This window comes from Lithobates pipiens, unplaced genomic scaffold (genome assembly GCF_037356315.1).
Source record: "Lithobates pipiens isolate NorthernLeopardFrog02 unplaced genomic scaffold, aLitPip1_a1.2 Scaffold_19, whole genome shotgun sequence".
Taxonomy (NCBI): Eukaryota; Metazoa; Chordata; class Amphibia; order Anura; family Ranidae; genus Lithobates; species Lithobates pipiens.
In genome coordinates this window covers 380,153,517-380,162,257 of record NW_027507764.1, presented here as the reverse complement: position 1 = coordinate 380,162,257, position 8,741 = coordinate 380,153,517, and the positions used below count along the sequence as shown (strand labels likewise).

Genomic DNA, 8,741 nt, shown 5'->3' with positions numbered 1-8,741 from the left:
CCCACACACAGTCTCTGACCGTCTCCTGTATCATTGTCCACACACAGTCTCTGACCATCTCCTGCATCATTGTCCACACACAGTCTCTGACCGTCTCCTGTATCATTGTCCACACACAGTCTCTGACCGTCTCCTGTATCATTGTCCACACACAGTCTCTGACCGTCTCCTGTATCATTGTCCACACACAGTCTCTGACCGTCTCCTGTATCATTGTCCACACACAGTCTCTGACCGTCTCCTGTATCATTGTCCACACACAGTCTCTGACCGTCTCCTGTATCATTGTCCACACACAGTCTCTGGCCATCTCCTGTATCATTGTCCACACACAGTCTCTGACCGTCTCCTGTATCATTGTCCACACACAGTCTCTGGCCATCTCCTGTATCATTGTCCACACACAGTCTCTGACCGTCTCCTGTATCATTGTCCACACACAGTCTCTGACCGTCTCCTGTATCATTGTCCACACACAGTCTCTGACCGTCTCCTGTATCATTGTCCACACACAGTCTCTGACCGTCTCCTGTATCATTGTCCACACACAGTCTCTGACCGTCTCCTGTATCATTGTCCACACACAGTCTCTGACCGTCTCCTGTATCATTGTCCACACACAGTCTCTGACCGTCTCCTGTATCATTGTCCACACACAGTCTCTGACCGTCTCCTGTATCATTGTCCACACACAGTCTCTGACCGTCTCCTGTATCATTGTCCACACACAGTCTCTGACCGTCTCCTGTATCATTGTCCACACACAGTCTCTGACCGTCTCCTGTATCATTGTCCACACACAGTCTCTGACCGTCTCCTGTATCATTGTCCACACACAGTCTCTGACCGTCTCCTGTATCATTGTCCACACACAGTCTCTGGCCGTCTCCTGTATCATTGTCCACACACAGTCTCTGACCGTCTCCTGTATCATTGTCCACACACAGTCTCTGACCGTCTCCTGTATCATTGTCCACACACAGTCTCTGACCGTCTCCTGTATCATTGTCCACACACAGTCTCTGACCGTCTCCTGTATCATTGTCCACACACAGTCTCTGACCGTCTCCTGTATCATTGTCCACACACAGTCTCTGACCGTCTCCTGTATCATTGTCCACACACAGTCTCTGACCGTCTCCTGTATCATTGTCCACACACAGTCTCTGGCCATCTCCTGTATCATTGTCCACACACAGTCTCTGACCGTCTCCTGTATCATTGTCCACACACAGTCTCTGGCCATCTCCTGTATCATTGTCCACACACAGTCTCTGACCGTCTCCTGTATCATTGTCCACACACAGTCTCTGACCGTCTCCTGTATCATTGTCCACACACAGTCTCTGACCGTCTCCTGTATCATTGTCCACACACAGTCTCTGACCGTCTCCTGCATCATTGTCCACACACAGTCTCTGACCGTCTCCTGTATCATTGTCCACACACAGTCTCTGACCGTCTCCTGTATCATTGTCCACACACAGTCTCTGACCGTCTCCTGTATCATTGTCCACACACAGTCTCTGACCGTCTCCTGTATCATTGTCCACACACAGTCTCTGACCGTCTCCTGTATCATTGCCCACACACGGTCTCTGACCGTCTCCTGTATCATTGTCCACACACAGTCTCTGACCGTCTCCTGTATCATTGTCCACACACAGTCTCTGACCGTCTCCTGTATCATTGTCCACACACAGTCTCTGACCGTCTCCTGTATCATTGTCCACACACAGTCTCTGACCGTCTCCTGTATCATTGTCCACACACAGTCTCTGACCATCTCCTGTATTATTGTCCACACACAGTCTCTGACCGTCTCCTGTATCATTGTCCACACACAGTCTCTGACCGTCTCCTGTATCATTGTCCACACACAGTCTCTGACTGTCTCCTGTATCATTGTCCACACACAGTCTCTGACCGTCTCCTGTATCATTGTCCACACACAGTCTCTGACCGTCTCCTGTATCATTGTCCACACACAGTCTCTGGCCGTCTCCTGTATCATTGTCCACACACAGTCTCTGACCGTCTCCTGTATCATTGTCCACACACAGTCTCTGACCGTCTCCTGTATCATTGTCCACACACAGTCTCTGGCCATCTCCTGTATCATTGTCCACACACAGTCTCTGACCGTCTCCTGCATCATTGCCCACACACAGTCTCTGACCGTCTCCTGTATCATTGTCCACACACAGTCTCTGACCGTCCCCTGTATCATTGTCCACACACAGTCTCTGACCGTCTCCTGTATCATTGCCCACACACAGTCTCTGACCGTCTCCTGTATCATTGTCCACACACAGTCTCTGGCCATCTCCTGTATCATTGTCCACACACAGTCTCTGACCATCTCCTGTATCATTGTCCACACACAGTCTCTGACCGTCTCCTGTATCATTGTCCTCACACAGTTTCTGACCGTCTCCTGTATCATTGTCCACACACAGTCTCTGACCGTCTCCTGTATCATTGTCCACACACAGTCTCTGACCGTCTCCTGTATCATTGTCCACACATAGTCTCTGACTGTCTCCTGTATCATTGTCCACACACAGTCTCTGACCGTCTCATGTATCATTGTCCACACACAGTCTCTGACCATCTCCTGTATCATTGTCCACACACAGTCTCTGACCGTCTCCTGTATTATTGTCCACACACAGTCTCTGACCGTCTCCTGTATCATTGTCCACACACAGTCTCTGACCGTCTCCTGTATCATTGTCCACACACAGTCTCTGACCGTCTCCTGTATCATTGTCCACACACAGTCTCTGACCGTCTCCTGTATCATTGTCCACACACAGTCTCTGACCGTCTCCTGTATCATTGTCCACACACAGTCTCTGACCGTCTCCTGTATCATTGTCCACACACAGTCTCTGACCGTCTCCTGTATCATTGTCCACACACAGTCTCTGACCGTCTCCTGTATCATTGTCCACACACAGTCTCTGACCGTCTCCTGTATCATTGTCCACACACAGTCTCTGACCGTCTCCTGTATCATTGTCCACACACAGTCTCTGGCCATCTCCTGTATCATTGTCCACACACAGTCTCTGACCGTCTCCTGTATCATTGTCCACACACAGTCTCTGACCGTCTCCTGTATCATTGTCCACACACAGTCTCTGGCCATCTCCTGTATCATTGTCCACACACAGTCTCTGACCGTCTCCTGTATCATTGTCCACACACAGTCTCTGACCGTCTCCTGTATCATTGTCCACACACAGTCTCTGACCGTCTCCTGTATCATTGCCCACACACAGTCTCTGACCGTCTCCTGTATCATTGTCCACACACAGTCTCTGGCCATCTCCTGTATCATTGTCCACACACAGTTTCTGACCGTCTCCTGTATCATTGTCCACACACAGTCTCTGACCGTCTCCTGCATCATTGTCCACACACAGTCTCTGACCGTCTCCTGCATCATTGTCCACACACAGTCTCTGACCGTCTCCTGTATCATTGTCCACACACAGTCTCTGACCGTCTCCTGCATCATTGTCCACACACAGTCTCTGACCGTCTCCTGTATCATTGTCCACACACAGTCTCTGACCGTCTCCTGCATCATTGTCCACACACAGTCTCTGACCGTCTCCTGTATCATTGTCCACACACAGTCTCTGACCGTCTCCTGTATCATTGTCCACACACAGTCTCTGACCGTCTCCTGTATCATTGTCCACACACAGTCTCTGACCGTCTCCTGTATTATTGTCCACACACAGTCTCTGACCGTCTCCTGTATCATTGTCCACACACAGTCTCTGACCGTCTCCTGCATCATTGTCCACACACAGTCTCTGACCGTCTCCTGTATCATTGTCCACACACAGTCTCTGGCCATCTCCTGTATCATTGTCCACACACAGTCTCTGACCGTCTCCTGTATCATGGATGTGAGGTCGGTGACTGTCCTTTAGCTGGGTTGGACTGTCCCTTAGCTGGGCTGTCTCTTATCTGGGACTGTCCCTTAGCTGGATTGGATGGGTTGGACTATGTCCCTCAGCTGGGTTGGACTATGACTATATCCCTCAGCTGGGATTGCTCCTTAGCTGGATTGGATGGGTTGGACTATGTCCCTCAGCTGGGTTGGACTATGACTATATCCCTCAGCTGGGACTGCTCCTTAGCTGGATTGGACTGTCCCTTAGGTGGATTGGATTGTCGCAGTCCCATAGCTGAATTGGACTGTCAAACTCCTATAGCTGGATTGGGCTGTCTCTCAGCTGCATTAGGCTGTCCCTTAGCTGGGCGCCGGACTGTCTCTTAGGTGGATTGGAATGTCACAGTCCCATAGCTGGATTGGCCTGTCCTTCATCTGATTGGCCTGTCCCTCATCTGATTGGACTGTCCCTCAGCTGATTGGACTGTCCCTCAGCTGATTGGCCTGTCCCTCATCTGATTGGACTGTCCCTCAGCTGATTGGCCTGTCCCTCAGCTGATTGGCCTGTCCCTCATCTGATTGGACTGTCCCTCAGCTTATTGGACTGTCCCTCAGCTGGATTGGACCATCCCTCAGCTGGATTGGACCGTCTCTCAGCTGGGTCGGACTGTCCCTTAGCTGGTTTGGACTGTCTTCACTAAAAGAAGAAATTTTGTCATATGAGTTTGTTGTGTCATTAATTGTATGGTATGAGATTTTAGTAAAAATCAACCTTATCAGCAAGGTGTGGCAAAAGGATTATCTGCCTTAGCAGTTTTGTCCATTGAACTTGATTTAACTGGCTTCAAAATTAAATTATTCATCTGTGATAGATGAATTTACAACTGCCAAATGTAGGCGACTGTTTTGCAACTTCTGATATTGAAACATTAACCACTTGCTTACTGGGCACTTAAACCCCCCTCCTGCCCAGACCAATTTTCAGCTTTCAGCGCTGATGCACTTTGAGTGACAATTGCGCGGTCATACAACACTGTACCCAAATGACATTTCTATCATTTTTTTCCCACAAATAGAGCTTTCTTTTGGTGGTATTTAGTTACAGCTCGGAGTTTTATTTTTTGCTAAACAAACAAAAAAAGATGCAAAAAAAAAAAAAAAAAAAATCATGTTTTAATAGTTTGTTATAAAATTTTGCAAACGGGTCATTTTTCTCCTTCATTGAAGTGTGCTGATTAGGCGGCACTGATGGCTGCATTGGTGGGCACTGATGGGCTGCATTGGTGGGCACTGATGGGCTGCATTGGTGGGCACTGATAGGCTGCATTGGTGGGCACTGATAGGCTGCACTGGTGGGCACTGATAGGCATAGTTAAGGCGGCACTAATAGGCACAGATAAGGCGGCACCGATGGGCACAGATAAGGCGGCACTGATGGGCAAAGATGGGCACAGATAAGATGGCACGGATGGGTGGCACGGATAAGTGGCACGGATGGGTGGCACGGATGGGCACTGATAGGTACCACAGATAGATGGGACTGATGGGCACTGATAGGTGGCACTGATAGGTGGCTCTGATAGGTGGCACTGCTGGGCACTGATGGGCGGCACTGCTGGGCACTGATGGGCGGCACTGCTGGGCACTGATGGGCGGCACTGGGGTGCAGCACCTGAGGCAGATTTTGGGTGGCACTGTGGGTGGCACTGCTGGGTGGCACTGTGGGTGGCACTGTGGGCACTGCTGGGTGGCACTGTGGGCACTGCTGGGTGGCACTGTGGGCACTATGGGCACTGCTGGGTGGCACTGACAGGGGGGCACTTACTTTATTCAGGATGGCACTGCGGGTGGCAGGTGGGCACTGGCAGGGGGCAGGTGTCCTTTTATATTGCTGGCCGTGATCGGGACTGATGTCCCGAACACGGCCGCCGGCGATCGGCTTTTTTTTTTCTCCTCGCGCTGTCAGCGCGAGGAGGAATACTAGCCGATTACCGGCTCCGTTTTATCACATGATCAGCTGTCATTGGCTGACAGCTGATCACGTGATAAGGGGTCGGGATCGACCCCTTACACGGATCGGTGATCAGGCGAGTCTCACGGACTCGCCGATCACAGAGCGCGCCGCGCGCGCCCCTCAGGGGGCGCGCAGGCCGCTCGTAACCGGGACTACGTCAATAGACGTAGTCCCGAAAATGTGGGTCCGCGCTATTGCCGTCATTTTGCAATAGCGCGGATCCCAAGTGGTTAAAAAAATGTACTACTGTTGAAACTTCCCAGGGGGTTTGTGTATGAGCCCCAACTATAGTTAGCACATATATTGTGGTATTGTATATTGAAACAAAGGTTTTGTTTTGTTTTTGTTTTGATTGGCTTTCAGTAAGTGCCTGAGAAAGGACCCTGGTATAAGTCTAATCTAATAGGGCACTCTTACACCAGGCTGTTTTCCTGCAGGCACCCTAAACAGACACCTGTTCAGAATTGACAGTCATTTGTTGGAGCAGCACCATGGTAGTTGCAGATCAAACAGAAGCAGCTTCTTTGGCTACACAGGATAGCAGGACTTAATTTTCTGACTAAAGTTCCAATTTAAGTTTTTTTTTTATTGATGTTTTGCTAAAGAATACAAGAAACTGAGTTATTTTGTTACTTGAAAAATATTGCACTTTATACCTATTATGTTCCATGCACTACTGAGCAAATATTCAAAGTTACATATTTATATGTTTTTATGTTTTACATTTTTTTTAAATAATCACTTGTTGCATTAAACAGGTTATGTTTTAGAATATGTTGTAAAATTACTTTTTTTTGTTTTATACTTTGTTGACAAATTAATTTCACATTTATGAGACAGTACAAAGGATAATGAGTAGGCAGCTGCACAATTTGATCTATATCTGTGTGCGTGTAACATATATACCCACCCACCCTATGTTTAATGATATTTGATTAAAGAATAATTGGCTAGAGAAATTTATAGAAACTGTGAATTCATAGTTCATAGGATTTAAGTTAATGTATGCATTCATACAGTTAATTTTTATCATTTTTATAATATTTTTCCCATTATGGGCGTGAGTGGGGCCTCATGTCTAAGTTTTGCCTAAGGCCTCAGAAAGTCTAGAGCCGCCTCTGCACAGTGGTGATTTAGCCATTTCCTGTAGATTTTCTCATGTATTACCAGTCTTTCAACTAGTTTTGGTACTGTTCTGTATGCATTTGTTGAAATGGTAATGGCACAACTTTATGTAACTGCAATGGAAACCTTTCAGATTTCTGTTTCAATCTTTTGATTCAGTTTTCAGAATAACAGTAAAAACATTCTAATGTAATACAAAATAATGTTTCTGTCAACATAAACAGTAAACAAGAAGTTAACAATGGCATATTTAAAGGGTAAGGGGTTAAGACAGGAATCCATGGAAGTCCATCAATGGTACAAGGAACTGTGCCAAAGTGGTCAACCATGACGAGATTTGTATTGAGAAACATGTTCTGTTATAGTCCAAAAGGGGGCCAAGCAACAAATGGGCCTTACTTCAGTCCAACATTGTATGTTCGGTGGATCGGTCACACAGGACTACAAACCCCCACCTGACCACCAAGGTAGGCTATAGACATAATAATGGAACTATATTAAACATAATGACCACTATGTCATCTAACACTAGCCTTATTTATCCTACCCTGAAAATATTATATACTTAGATAAATATAGTCTATCAGTAACATATCCTTTAAGATATTTTGCCACATATAAAGCCTAGACAGAAACCCTAGGGGTCACACTAGAGGACCTATATTTCACCTAAGTAAAGAGATTAGTTAGGAAAGGGAAAGATAGAAAATCAGAAAAGAGAGCAAAGGAGGGAGACCACACCTGTTCAGAAGTCCAACTTGCCACTGATTAAATGTCAATGCTGAGTGTTCGGCACCTGTAGATAAGAAAGCCAAGGGGTCCATACCTTTTCAAGCAGGGGTTGTTTGTTTTGTAGGACACTGACCATCATGATCCTGATTAGTTTTCACTTCATTAAAGCTAAGTCAATCACTGGGCTTTTCCAAGCAGTAGCGATAGTTATTTTGGCCACCAAAAACATATATGTGAACCTTGACATATTTTCCACAGGTTCCTTAAGCAAGGTTATTTAAGGTTCCTTAGTAATGTTAACCATAGTGACCGAATGAATTAGGGATAAATCCGTATCCAGAAACGGTGGACCTTAGGACAAGTCCACCATATATGAAGCAAGAGGGGGACAAATCTGGATACACTTCAGAGAGGCATTCTGGCACAAGATATCATTGTGCGATTACCTTATACTCTGATTCATTTAGGGCAACATTTATTATAACCTTATGAATGCTTGCAGTCCATGATCGCCAATCCTCCACCTCAGGGGCCCAGCCCAGATCCCTCTCCCAAGCTACTTGATGGGGAATTTTGACAAGGGGAAAAAAAAAGGATTTGTACAACATGGACATGCAACCTCTCTGAAAAGTCTCCTGTATGCATTTGTTTTCAAAGTTCACACTGTAAGATCGGGACTGCTCTTTTGTAAAGAACATAAGAAATGTTTTATTTGTTATAGGCGGAAATTTTCAGAGGGGGCATCTCCAATTTCTGCACAGTAGAAAATAGAAATAAAATGCACAACTTTTGTGTATAGATATAAATGCAGTGCAGGGGTGGGGGTTTGCTGGAGGGATGTATCAGGGCAAGTCTGATTATTAGACTTAGATTGAAGAACAGGCTGATTCCTCAGCACAGCTAGAGAAATGACCACGCTGTGCTCTATTGCCTAGTATGGTCAGTTATTAATAGGAA

General features: G+C 46.6%; 1 protein-coding gene across 1 annotated transcript in view; it reads left to right on the top strand.

Moving 5' to 3' along the window:
* The window catches only part of GALR1 (galanin receptor 1), a 371,160-nt gene that overhangs the window by 253,717 nt on the left and 108,702 nt on the right, over positions 1 to 8,741 (top strand). The window lies entirely within an intron of this gene.